This window comes from Bufo bufo, chromosome 7, assembly GCF_905171765.1.
Source record: "Bufo bufo chromosome 7, aBufBuf1.1, whole genome shotgun sequence".
Taxonomy (NCBI): Eukaryota; Metazoa; Chordata; class Amphibia; order Anura; family Bufonidae; genus Bufo; species Bufo bufo.
The window spans coordinates 192650249-192663149 of NC_053395.1; the positions used below are offsets into that span (position 1 = coordinate 192650249).

Here is a 12901-nt window from a genome sequence, read left to right on the forward strand (position 1 = left end):
CAGAGTGGCATTACTAACTTTTATGCCTCTCTACTATCTGCTATGGTTAACCCAGTGTCATCATGTGTATTTATTGGCAGGTCCTGCATAATGTGAATCTGTATTTCTGATTTTGTAACTTTTTAAGTGTAATGTACGTGGTTCACCAGCAGATGGCGGCATCTATGGCAGAGCTAGTTTGTCTAGAGTGGAACCTGTTTTCCATTCTAGCCCCCTCTCCTAAGAGGAAGGAGTTCAGCTAGTTAGAGCCAGGCTAGCTTAACCCCTGCTTAGGGAAGGCAGCAGGCCCTCGTCCCTGCTGGACGAGCCCTGCAGAAGTGAGTCTAGAGTACCCCCTGCAAGGGGAAGGGTGTGTGCAAGCCAGGATAGAACACCTTCAGCTCTTCTGGGCCTAGAGGCTCAAGCTGCAAGCCTCACAAGCCAGGAGTAAAGTTCCCTGGATAAAGATAAAGACAGACCAGACTACAGAAAGTAAAGTTCAGCAGAAAGGAAAAGTTTCTATTTAATTTGACAGCAAAGCAGAGCTAGAGAGGTTCAGATGTAGCAGAGCCAAAGGTGTTTGCCTGCCAGAACTTATGCCGGGGCTTGCTGGTGACCAAGATAGAATTGGACGATTGTTTTCTGATGCAAGTTTATTCCAGTAAAGCTGTTTTCAACCTTAATACAAAGTCTGGACTCAATCATTTCTACAAATCCCTCAACTATTCCCGATGTTTGCACTGCTTCGGACGACAACGCCTGGGGTTCCAGGATATCCAGGTAGGAGCACCGTGACACGTGCACAGCCACAACATCTAAAGGGACATTATAGGCTACCCTTGCCCCATTCTGGCATTCCTACACCTGGGTACCAACTATCACCAACACCATCTACTTAGGGGGACTCCGAAAGCAACAGGCGTCACAACAAAATTCTTTCACTTTAAGGGACCCCTGGTAATACCCTGTCTGTTGCACGGGCAGCGGCCGTGTGCACCCCGAATCACGGATGTGGACCCATTCACTTGAATGGATCTGCAATCCGGAAGGTCGGGGAGGAACTAAAGGAATAGAACCCCATGGAAGCACTACAGAGTGTTTCTGTGGGGTTTCTGTCCGTGCCTCCGCATCCACAAAAAAGTAGTGCATGCACTACTTTTTCGCGGTGCGGACGGACCATGGACCCATTCAAGTTGAATGGGTCTGGATCCGTCTGCGGAATCCGTACGGATGTTGTCCGTGCATTGGGGACTTCAAATTGCGGTCCCCAATGCACGAAACGGCCGTGGGCGCTTAGGCAACAAGTAAACACACATGCGCGAGATGACAGTGCAGCCTCAGAATGACATGCTACAGGAGACCGCCAAATAACACGTAATCGGGTCTATATACGTAATCTTACAGACAGAATCCCTTTCAGGAGAAATGCTGTTCATTGGACACACACGAGAGATGCCGCACACGTGGTCATACCCAGGAGACGAATGAAGGCGACCATTTGAAGTGTATAGGGGTGTCTTAAAGGGGTTTTCTGAGATTTTTATAGTAATGACCTATCCTCAGGTCTAACACGTGGGACCCCCTCCTGTGAGCGCTGCAGCCTCCTCTCTGCTTTTCCTAGGCCATGTGATGACACGTTCATCATTCATGTGGCCTAGGAGCAGCGCAGCCCCATTCAAGTGAATGGAGCTGAGCGGGACACTAGCCACAATCGCTATACAATGTACGGCGCTGTGCTTGGTAAGCTGCGAGAAGCCAGCGGCGCTCTCATAGGAGCGCGGGTGCCTTCTCAGAATAGCTGAGTGGTGGGGATCTCAGGTGTCAGGCCCCCACCGATCAGATACTGATGACCTATCCTGAGGATAGGTATCGGTTAAAAAATCCTGGAAAATTCTTTTAACTCTTCCCTGACAGAAGGATTGGACATGTAGGTGTCCGGCAGAAGCTTATTCCTTTTCCCCCCTGAGAACACACACCGAGCCGAGCATACATGTGTATAGAGGAGATGAGAGGAATAGTTACTGGCCAAATAACCGCTATAGCTAAGGTGTATGGTTACCTCAAAGGGTTTATCCCACGAAACCAGCACCTGGATCTGAATTCTTTTGTAATTGCATGAAATTTTAAATTTTGTATATCCACTGAGTTATTCAATAACATGTATCTGTATTGCGCCACCTGCTGTTTATTCTTTTTTTCTTAACGTTCTTTGTCCGGCTCGGTGAGAAGGCCGCACATGCTCAGTTTTATCCTACAACTGCCTCCTGAGCTGTGATAGGGAGAGAGCTGCAGCAGAATGGACACGCCCCCCTGAGCTGCTACAGAAAGGACATGCCCCCCTGAGCTGCTGCAGAAAGGACACGCCCCCTGAGCTGTTGCAGAAAGGACACTCCTCCTGAGCTGTGATAGGGAGAGAGCTGCAGCAGTATGGACACGCCCCCTGAGCTGCCAGCTTGATATAAATCTAGCAAAGCAATGAATGGGGAGATCTCTGGATCCGTGTGAGGTACAGGGCTGGTTCTAGCTTTGTTTGTTAGAAAAAGATTGTCATGTACTATATAATGTCTGATTTTCATATTTTTACATTTATCATGGGATAACCCCTTTAAGGTTCTGTTCACACTGTTTTAGCTTGTCATCAGAGGTCTAGATCAGGAGTGTTTCCGTCCTATATTCTGATGGAAGGATCTAGTGACAAATCTCACCCATAGAATCTCCAGAAAAAGTAGTATATCTATATATTTTCCTACTAGATGCTTCTGTGTGATTAGCTGTCTGCTCTTGTGGTATCAGGGCCTGAGTCAAATGAAACGTCAGCTCTGCTACATCTGTATTTGTGTAGATTATGTAGATGTTTTTATGGAATCTTCAGAGGAAAATAACTGCATTATCTTGGGCCAAATATTAGACTCTGCATATGATAGATAGATAGATGACATTTTAATAGGATGATAGGTAGGAGTAGATACATAGATAGATAGATATAGACAGACTGATTACAGATAGATAGATAGATATAGAAAATAAAAGAGACAGCAAAGAGAAAGAAAGAAATTAGATAGACATATAGACAGATGACAGATCTGCATCCTTCACTATTCACACACCTGTGTGACAGGTAAGGGCGTGGGCAGGTAGAGTCGCGCCTGCGCACTAGTGACTTCGCCTTGGCTACGTTGCAGGCTCTTCTCACCTGGGTCCAGCAAAGCGGAAGCGATCTGTGCATCCTCCTCTGCTCCCCGGCTGTCACCACCACCTCCGGCTTCCTTCCTCCACCCGGATCCTCCTCCGTCACCTGCCTCCTTCAGCCGCCGCCTCAGCCCGGCACAGAGCTGCAAAGTGAGGAGAAGTCCAGAAGTGAGAGCCGCCGCTCCATCACTGTGAGTACACAACTTCCAGGAACTTTCCTGTATCGGGGGCAGCCCGGTGCCTTATAAATACGGGGTGTGGAACCACTACTCCCAGCAGAGTGCTACTCCAGAACTGGAGAGCCACAGGTTGCTGGCCATTGGTCTGCCTGTGTGATGTATCGGCTGTGACCACTAGGGGCGGTGTGCTATGGGTTGTAGATAGGACCCATGGTGGTGTTCTGGTGGAGCAGGTATATAGTATATACTGTGCTGCTCAGCAGGGTTTCAGTCACTTGTGCAAGATCTTTTATGTAAGATATATCTTTTATTTGCAGCTGCTTGATGTGCAGATTCACGTGCAGTCCTGTGTAAAAACCACTAACGTAATGACAAACCCTCTCCTGGTGATCTGGGGCAAATCTGTGCCCCACAGGGCATTGTAGTTTATGCGGGTTTTCCTTGTGGGTTTTGTCGCAGATTTGCCCCAGATCTCATACACTTTGCATCGCAAAAGGATGAAATCTGCCTCTGATTTCACAATCCACGCCGCCTGCTGAAACTTTCCTCTTCGTGTACATGAGAATTAGGAAATCTCCTCTACGTAGTCAGGGCTGTATTAGTATCATGCACACGTATGTATTTTGCGATCCACAAAACACGGATCCGCAAAATAAAACGGATAACATCTGTGTGATATCAGTGTTGCATCAGTTTTTTTTCTTCCCAAGCCTAATTGAAGTAAAATCCATGCTTAACGGGGCTGCCGCACCTCAAACATTGGTGTCAGTCGCCAGGATCCACCACCAATGTCAGATGGGCGCGGGTCCCGCCGCTGAGAACGGAGTGAAGGAGAGTTTGCCGTTCTCCATTCATTTCTATGGGAGTGGTATCTCTGTAAGCCCCATAGGATGGAATAGAGCGGCGGCTGAGCTGGCGCAGTGCACTCTCCATACATTTCTATGGGGCTTCCGAAAATAGGCGAGCTTGCCGCACGGCTATTATTGGCAATCCCATAGAAATGAATGAAGGGCAGGTGCGCTCTCCTTCATTGTAGGTGCAGGTCTCAGAGGTGGGACCCACACCTACCTGACATTGGGGGCATATCCTAGTGATATGCCCCCAATATCAAAGATGGGAATACCCCTTTAAAGATGATCTGTCACCACTCCTGACATGTCTGTTGTAGAAACTACCTGTAGTCCCCCCTGTAATAACAATTCTGGAGCATCTCTTTTTGTGACTCTTTGTTGTGCCATTCCTTTATTATTCCTGCTAGAAGTGTATGAATGGATTGCCTGTAGCTTGCAGTAAAGGTACAGATGGGTGTTACCAGGGGGGGTTTGTGCCCCTGCACAGCCTGACACCAGCAGCACTGAATAGACAGAGTCAGACACCCCCGCACCTGGTAACACCTTGCTGAACCTTTACTTCAGACTGTTGGCAATTCATTTGTACATTTCTAGCAGGAATAATAGAGGAATGGAACAACATTGACTCATAAGAATAGATGCTCCAGAATTGTCATTACATGGGGGAGGCATGTAATTACTAAAGCTGACGTGTCAGGAGAGGGGGCAGGTCCTCTTTAATACACATTGTGTGTATACCCTAATAGCGGAAATTGCTGCACATAAATGGCAAAAAGATAGAAAACACCAAAATATAGTGTCAAATATATTCCCAATGTGCCCACTTGTTTTGTGTACTTGCTGCAGTTTTTGTAAATGTTCCGGTTTTGCTGACGGCTAATGACCTTTTTTTAGACAATAGGCTCCTTGTCATCAGCCCTGTGTACACTGGTGACATTGAGATCCGTCCGGTCCGTGACGGGCCTCGTGTCAGCTACGAGGGCTTTATATACACACCCGTGTATACAGGGCGTGAGCGGGACTATAGCCAGAGCAGCCGCTCCATGCCCCGGAGGCTGGGGGCCTCTAGGAGACTTGTACCTGTAGTGGATTCAGTCCATTGGGCCTTTGTAGAGAGGGGTTGCTACTATTCTCTTTGGTACTGGGTGGCATCGACCCCGTACAGGACTCCTCTCTCCAGGGAACTGCATTGATAACAAGAAAGGGGTGAGAAATTGGGAATGGAGCGGAGGGGAAAACATTGGTGGGGGTCTGACACCGCCACCATCAGCTGTTTGAGCGCCACTGCCTTCTCACAGCGCCATGCATTGTATAGTGGCTGTGCTTGGTATTGCAGCCCAGGCCCATACGCTGCAGCTAAGGCTACTGTAGCACCGCAGCCTCCTCAAACATCTGGTCAGCGGAGGATTTGGGAGTTGGTCCCCCACCGATGAGATATTGGTGACCTCTCCTGAGGATAGGTCATCAATTTTCTACCCTCGGGAAAAATTCTTTAATTTGACATCCAAAGATCTAGAAAATCTGTTAACTCCTAACAACGCGGAGCAGCGTGGAGAGGACCTGTGCGCTACTATTACCGGGCTCTGATTGTGTGGGCACTGCCACCGTGACGAGTATGGCAGCTGTAGTACCTGTCCACTGCCCTGCTCCACAGACTGATCAGAGAAACCAAAGGGCTTCGCAGTTTAACCCCATGTATGCCAGGGTATAGGTTGACAGTGGCCTCCAAGGGGAAAAACAACAGGATGGTTCCCCCATCTTAGGGATTCCCTGTTATGCAGCCTAAATGGGTCCATTGAAGGCTATAGAGCTGCCTGCTGAGTGTGCCTAATGTTAGTGTGTGCTTAAAGAAGATGTCTCTCACTTCAGCAAATGGCATTTATTATTTAGAGGAAGTTAATACAAGGCACTTACTAATGTATTGTGATTGTCCTTATTGCCTCCTTTGCTGGCTGGATTCATTTTCCCATCACACTTTACACTGCTCGTTTCCATGGTTATCACCACCCTGCAATCCATCAGTGGTGGTCGTGCTTGCAAACTATAGGAAAAATTTGCTCAGGCCAGTAAAGGAGACAATATGGACAATCCCAATACATTAGTAAGGGCCTTGTATTAAAGGGGTTATCCAATATCCTACAATAGCCCCCCCATATGCCGGGCCCCTCACAGGGAATATACTTGCCCCGCTCCATGTGCTGCTCCTGGTCCCCGGTGACCACTGTTGTCAAGGGGGGAGCAGCCAATGGCAGGCAGGGACGAGCCTCCCTAGCATGGTGGGTGACACTAGGGAGGCTCGCCCCTGTCCCCGCCTGCCATTGTCTGCTCCCCCCCCCCCCCCCCCCCGACACCGGATGTTTTCACCCGTGTACAGGGAGAAGCGGGGACCAGGAGCGGCGCAGGGAGCGGGGTAAGTATATTCCCTCTGAGGGGCCCGGCATATGGGGGGGGGGGGGCTGTTGTATGATATTGGATAACCCCTTTAACTCTGTCTACATGATAAATGCCCTTTGCTGAAGTGAGACAAGACAGAAATAGTGCTACACTTCTTCATAGGATGTGTCTGGTATTGCACTTCAGGCCTGTTGGCTTCAGTGGGGATAAGGTGTGATGCCAGACACAGCCCGTGGACTGGTTTGTTTCTGGAAGAAAAGAGCCATGTTCTTTAAATCCTGGACAACATGGTCAAGTGCACATTTCCATCTATATTATGTATTTTGGATCTGTTCCTGGCTTACAATTAGGCTGCATTCACACGTCCGCAAATGGGTCCGCATCTGTTTTGCAATTTTGCGGAACGGGTGCGGACCCATTCATTCTCTATGGTGACGGAATGGATGCGGACAGCACACAGTGTGCTATGCGCATTTGCGGAGCGCGGCCCCAATCTTCGGGTCCGCAGCTCCGCAAAAGATAGAACATGTCTTTGCACAACTTTTTTGCGGTGCGGAGGCACGGCCAGAAACACCACGGAAGCACTCCGTAGTGCTTCCGTGGGTTTCCGATTCGTGCTTCCGGACCACATCTCCGGGTTTACGGACCCATTCAAGTGAATGGTTTAGCATCGGCGATGCGGGGTGCACACGGCCGGCGCTCTGTGTATTGCGGACCCGCCATAGGCGGGCGGCAATACGTCCACTGCGGGGCAACGGCCATATGCATGAACCCTTAGGCTCCATTCACACGTCCGCAAAATGGGTCCGCATCCGTTTTGCAATTTTGCAGAACGGGTGCGGACCTATTCATTCTCTATGGGGACGGAATGGATGTGGACAGCACACAGTGTGCTGTCCGCATCCGCATTTGCGGTGCGCGGCCCCGATCTTTGGGTCCGCAGCTCCGCAAAAAGATAGAGCATGTCCTATTCTTGTCCGCAGCTTGCGTACAAGAATAGGCATTTAATGGGGTGCCGGGCGGGTGTGTTGCGGACCCGCAATACACCACGGACGTGTGAATGGAGCGTTATTCTGCTGGAAAATGGCTCCCAAGTGCCCAGCTAAAAGTGAAAGTCAAAGTAAAAACAGCTTTCACTCCTCACTCGATTTCTAAAGATTTTGGGCCAGATTTATCATTCCTCTGACAGCTCACTCCACTTTCACATATGGCTAAAGTCAGTTTTAGCCCAGTCAGATTTATGATCGGCCCTTTAAGACTGTAATAAATGTGGTTTGACGGTAGCAGTTTATCCGTCAGTAAGCAGCTTTACGAAAAAGTCGCACATCTTTACAAAAAAGTTGCACGTTTTTTATGAAAAAGTCGCATGTTCTATTAAAAAGTCTCATAAGATAAGCATGGTCCTCACTGGAGTGAAATTGCGACTTTTTTGCGACTTTTTAAATAATCCTAATAGTAAATCTGTCTAGAGATTAATTTACATAAGAAAACACGCCCACTTTCAGAAAACTGGCGAGCATAGTGCAGAGCAGAAAAAAGTCACAAATTTGTGCGCAGTTTTAGCGTTTGGGACTTTTTCACTCCATTATTCTGACCTGAGCTAATGATAAATCTGGCCCATTATCTTCTGATGTAGTGGATATAATGCTGTGGTTCTGGTATAGTTTGAAAGGTTAGAATGCCAGCTTTCAAACAAGGTCATATTTCTAGCTGGTACCAATCCTAAAATATGAGCAGCTAAAGCAGCCCCCCCCTCTTCAGTCTGGTTTGCTTTGGCCACTTGGAGCAGCAGAGCCGGGCACTTGGCAGCTGTTTTCCAGCAGAATAAAAGTGCTTTTCCTGGACATAGAATACAAACACATACAGGTGAAACTCTAAAAATTTGAATATTGAGCAAAATTCCATTTATTTCAGTAATGCAAATTAAAAGGAATTGCATTAATGCAACTTAAAATTAGAATTTTGTGAAAAGGTTCAATATCCTAGGCTCAAAGTGTCACACTCTAGTCAGCTAATTAACCCATACCCCCTGAGCAAAGGGGACCTCAAAATTGTGACTTTGGGGTTTCATAAGCTGTAAGCCATAATCATCCAAATTATAACAAATAAAGGCTTGAAATATCTCGCTTTGCCTGTAATGAGTCTATCTCATATGTTAGTTTCACCTTTTAAGTTGCATTACTGAAATAAATGAATTTTGCACGATATTCTAATTTTTCACCTGTAGTGCACACAGGTATGTTTGGAATGTGTCTGCTATCTTCTGTGGGGCACTGCTCTTAGATATATTGGTGAAAAAGAGGTGACAGACTCCCTTTAAATACTTATAAAGGAATGAACGAGATGTAATATGGGTGCCACCTGTTTTACCATGACGTCGCCTGCTTTTGACCCACATATCTCTTAATTAAATGCGAAGTTGATTAGTGCACGTTCCTGTATACCGGCTGCTCTGAAAGTCATGCAACGTTTCTCATAAAGTTAATTGATGTTGGTACAGACCGCAGGTAACATGAAGCACAAGAGTCAGTCCAGGATATTGCAGACTGTTACAGATAGCACAGTGTCTGTACATGAGGAGTAACACAGTTTCTGGCCATTGTATCCCTTTTATATTGGATATTCTGTGCTTGCTGAATATCTGGTTTGCAGCTTTCTCAGACATGGTGAGTGGAGACTAGCTGCCATCCACTGCACACAGAGAAAGTAAAGGAGAATCTCCTTGCTAACTGTCTCACAGTCCCTCAGTAGGACAATAGAGGACATTACAGAGAAGTACTGACCTGCATTTTGAAGCACTTGTGATGAGCTATAAGCTTCTTATGTAGCTGTGCAGTCCTGCTCGTCTCCTCTGTTCCTCCTCACTCCTCCCCTCTCCATAGACATTCATTGACATGTGTAAAACAGTCCTCCTGGAGAGATGATCCCATCCTGGATGGGGAAAAGCAGTAAGCAGGGGGCACTGGTACACAGTTGATAACAGGAGAACTAGACATTTGTGACTGACAAAATATATTACAACATTTCTAGTGGTCGCTTGTGCTATTGATTTAGGAAAATCTAGCGACCATTTAAATGAGTAACTTCGGCACCTCTGAGGATGAGAACCCAGCAGCACAATAAAACCACTCAGGTGTATAGTGGTATTGTTTAGAAATGAAACTGCCCTATTATATGGGAACTATAGGGCATTTATTTTGAGTAATAATTTGCATATTGCGTATTATTTTCTGACATAAGGTAGACTGAAATAATGCAAATAACTGCCTAAAAATGGCAAGGAGGCTCCATTTTCTTACTAGCCTTGACTAGGACTCCTCCATGTACAACGGTATCATGCTCCGTCAGGTATGCTGTGTGCACACGGCCGTATAGTACAGCTGTTTCATATAGAGGTTAATTGTGGCATGTCCCAATGGAGGATCCTGTGCCGAGGATATGCGTCCATGTCATGTACAGGAGACCACGCCGGATGAGTCATGCAGCAGACCCTCGGGAAGATGTCTCTGTGTACCACCCATTGGTATAGCCACCACTTCCTCTAGGGACACATGCTATGTGGCTTTTTTCTGTACTCATTGGTAGGGTGTCTAAGCTGAAAATGTTTTGATAATTTCTGGAGCAGTCGCTAATAGGAATATCTGCTTGTTTAAATTGGGGCTGCACGCGGTACGGATTTCTGTGCAGGAAATCTGCACCAAAACCGCACAAGACAACGTTGATAAATCCGCACTATTTATTGCATTTTTTTTTTTGGTGCAGAATTTTTCACAGATCTCCCCCTTACGTTGAAAAGTCTGAAATCCGCACAAAAAATTCTCATAAACAAGTAACATGCTGCGAATGTGAAAATCTGCGTCGCAGGTCAATTTCTGAACCTAAGGCAAAAGCAAAGTATACATAAGATTTGCTTAAAGCGGTAGTCTGACTGCAGTAAGTGGCATTTATCATGTAGAGAAAGTGAACACAAGGCACTTACTAATGTACTGTGATTGTCCATGTTGCTTCCTTTGCTGGCTGGATTCATTTTTCCGTCACATTATATACTGCTTGTTTCCATGGTTACAACCACCGTGCAATCCAGCTGTGGAAAATGAAAGGTGGAATCTGATTGGTTGCTATAGGCAACTAAGCCAGTTCTCCTTTACACCAGTTTGATAAATCTCCCCCCTCTATGTTTTAATTCCATGTTTTCTGTGAATAAGATTTGTTAACATGGTTTGGCCTTACTTCAAATATCGGCCTCTCAGTGATATGTCACATGGTTGCGGAATTAATGAGAAAAAACACAAGAAAACGTATTTTATACTTTATGCAAATGAGGGCTTCAGTGCCCAGAGGGGTGTGGCCAGCACAGGGAAGCTATGGAGGTGAAGTGCACCGAGGGGCTAGGCTCCTCCTGTGACTGGAGCACTGGCTTATGCCAGGGGGCACCACACAGGTATAGGCAGATTGCCTGGACAGTCCATAAAAAAAAAAATGGCCTCAACGAAGCCGCTGCCAGGCTGAGCCTAGTGCGCAGGCGCCGGATCTAGCAGAGGGACGGGAGGATTGCGGAGGCGGGGCTGAGGTGAGGAAGGCGGCGCTGGGCACCAGACGGCGAGGGGTGCGGGCGGGCACCCTGGGTTAACGTAAAACCCCTTGGGCACCTAGGGCCACAAGCAGGTTTAATAAGGGCAGTTTAGGATTCATGTTATTAGTACGGACCTGGCCATATGTTTAGCTTATAGGGCTCAAATCTCATGACAGAATCCCTTTAAGATCCAACAATGTAAAATATGATTTATAAACTTTTGATCAGGACTGTATATATCAGCGAGTGATCGCCATCTTACATTTGTTGGCTGTGTACCCAATCTCATTTGCTATTAAGCCGCTCTTATGTTATCACTTTGCCGCCACGCCTAATCTTGAATCCGTTTTGCTATTATTTTCTGGTTGGAAGCTTTGTTCTTGCTTTACATTATCACGCTGCACTGTGCGAACAGCTCCTAACGATATTTACCTATGGTTGGTGCTATCTCTCGCACTGGTTGGATTTGTACTTAGCATCTCCTGTTACCTAGCTGATAGCATATTAGTACGCTGTGTTACCACTGCAATTACGTGTGGTTCGGCTCTGTCATCATCTGTGTGCAATTGCGGTTATATCTGCTTGTCAGTCCCGTCGGGTGCCCTGGGCTGTGGCTTTAGGCTCGTCTTGAATCTGTTTTAACCCCATTGTCTTATTGCTACAGTATGTTTTTGTGGCGCCTTCTCATGCTGCACCATGTGAACAGCACCTAACAACATCCGTCCGTTAGTCAGTGCAATCTTAAAATTATAGGATGTTATGTAAAGGGGTTGTTCTCTGGATAGATTGTCCGCATCTGATCGGCGGGGATCCAACACCCAGGTTCCCTGCCGATCGTCTGTTTAAGAAGGCAGCGGCGTTGGCAGTAGCGCCGTGGCCTTCTCGCTGTTTACCGCAGGCCCAGTGACGTCACGACTAGTATTGCTGGCTTGGGCGGGGCTAAGCTCTGTTCCCTTGAATGGAGATTAGCCCCGCCCAGGCCAGTGATACAAGTCGTGACGTCACTGGGCCTGCCGTAATCACCAAGAAGGCCACGGCGCTACCGCCAGCGCCGCTCTCTTGTCAAACAGCTGATTGGCAGGGGTCCCGGGTGTCGGATCCCCGCCGATCAGATGCTGATGACCTATCCAGAGGATAGATTATCAGTTTAAACAAAGCGCAGAACCCCTTTAATATAAATAAAAACATAACCAGGAGAGTGGAGATAACCAATGGAAAAGGCCTGTTTATTAACTCATAAATAACCAGTAACTAATAGCACATTTTAGAGCCTAGTAATAAACTCAGACTCAAACAGTAATACGGTAATAATAACTTTTAGAGTCCATCCTATACACAGGATGACCTATGTAAAACCACCCACACAGGCCAGTGACCCACCTATTCTCTAAACAGGGGGTAGGTGGGTGGGGCGCGTAGGTGGGTGGGGCGCGTGGTTCCAGGCTTCACGGCCTGCCGCAGACAAAAGGCAAACCAGCCTGCGGAGCCAGGACAATTATAGCCCCCACTCCTGAACCCCCCACCAATCAGGTACTTGTTGCTAGGGTCCGTGTATCTCTACCTGAAACTCTGCAACCAGACAGGCCCTAAACTTTAGCCAATTACGGCCATCACTGGGCAGAATATCCACTCTGCCCATTGACCACCGCAGAAAACGGCGGGAAATTTTCCCTTCAAAACCCATACTAAAAATAGTATCTCAATCACTAGGCAGAAATCTACCTCAGCCAGTGAAG

At 47.2% G+C, this 12901-nt stretch overlaps 1 protein-coding gene across 2 annotated transcripts in view; it reads left to right on the top strand.

Annotated features, from left to right (window-relative positions):
* The window catches only part of LOC121008154 (polypeptide N-acetylgalactosaminyltransferase 3-like), a 235943-nt gene that overhangs the window by 172520 nt on the left and 50522 nt on the right, over positions 1 to 12901 (top strand). Inside the window, exon 1 of one of the 2 annotated variants that reach the window (XM_040440527.1) lies at positions 3060 to 3359. The exons of the other annotated variant lie outside the window; for it this stretch is intronic. The gene's annotated coding sequence lies outside the window, so the exon portion shown is untranslated. Of the gene's footprint in view, positions 1 to 3059; positions 3360 to 12901 lie in introns of those variants that run through there. 2 annotated transcript variants of the gene reach the window in all.